The sequence below is a fragment of the Otolemur garnettii genome, unplaced genomic scaffold (genome assembly GCF_000181295.1).
Source record: "Otolemur garnettii isolate 467f Iridium unplaced genomic scaffold, OtoGar3 scaffold00058, whole genome shotgun sequence".
Taxonomy (NCBI): domain Eukaryota; kingdom Metazoa; phylum Chordata; class Mammalia; order Primates; family Galagidae; genus Otolemur; species Otolemur garnettii.
In genome coordinates, this window is record NW_003852453.1 from 4,032,136 (window position 1) to 4,032,809 (window position 674).

General features: G+C 49.9%; 1 long non-coding RNA gene across 2 annotated transcripts in view; it reads left to right on the plus strand.

Annotated features, from left to right (window-relative positions):
- The window catches only part of LOC111726243, a 1,231-nt gene extending 1,043 nt beyond the window's left edge, over window positions 1-188 (plus strand). For both annotated transcript variants that reach the window (XR_002774067.1, XR_002774066.1), the window contains one exon: window positions 79-188. This is a non-coding gene — a long non-coding RNA (uncharacterized LOC111726243). The remainder of the gene's footprint in view (window positions 1-78) is intronic.
- Window positions 189-674: the final 486 nt, after the last annotated feature.

Sequence of the window (674 nt, forward strand, 5' to 3'; positions counted from 1 at the left end):
ACTTGCAGGAAAAAGTGTGTCCCCAACCCTCTAACTTTGCACATGAGATTAAATGGCTCGTCCCTCTGTGATCAATAGGTTGCCGGAAGCACTGAGGGGGATGTTTTTTGTGGCATGCACATAAGAGTTTCTAATGCAGAAGAGACAGAATCTGGGGCATAAAACCCATCTTCCAAACAAAAACACAAAGGCACTTTAGCAAAAGTTCTGTTCTGTGGCTGTTAATGTGTCAGAGGCAGGGAGGCTGGAATTAGGGTCGGAATGCGTGTGTGTGTGTGTGTGTGTGCGTGTGTGTGTGTGTGTTTGGGGGAGGGGGTTTCCTGGAGGGATGTAGCTGAGACATCCCTGCATGTTTAGGGGCCTGGCCAAACCTGGGGTGAAGCATGGTTTGGTCACCTACTAGCTGCATGACCTTGGAGAGGTCACGCAACGTCTCTAAGCGTCAGTTTCTTTATGAAAGAACAGGACATGAATGGATGTGTATTAAATGCTCAGCCCTCTAGGGAGGAGAAAGATATCACGGTGATGATGATGAGGTTGGTGGCAATGACCACCTGGGGGCTGGGGCATGACAAAGTCCAGCCAAGTGCCTCACTTCACCCTCTCAGGTAAGAAGCAGCTTCAGCCACTTCAAAGCATGCTTGGTGGGAAAGAGGTTGGGCCGGGCAGTTACA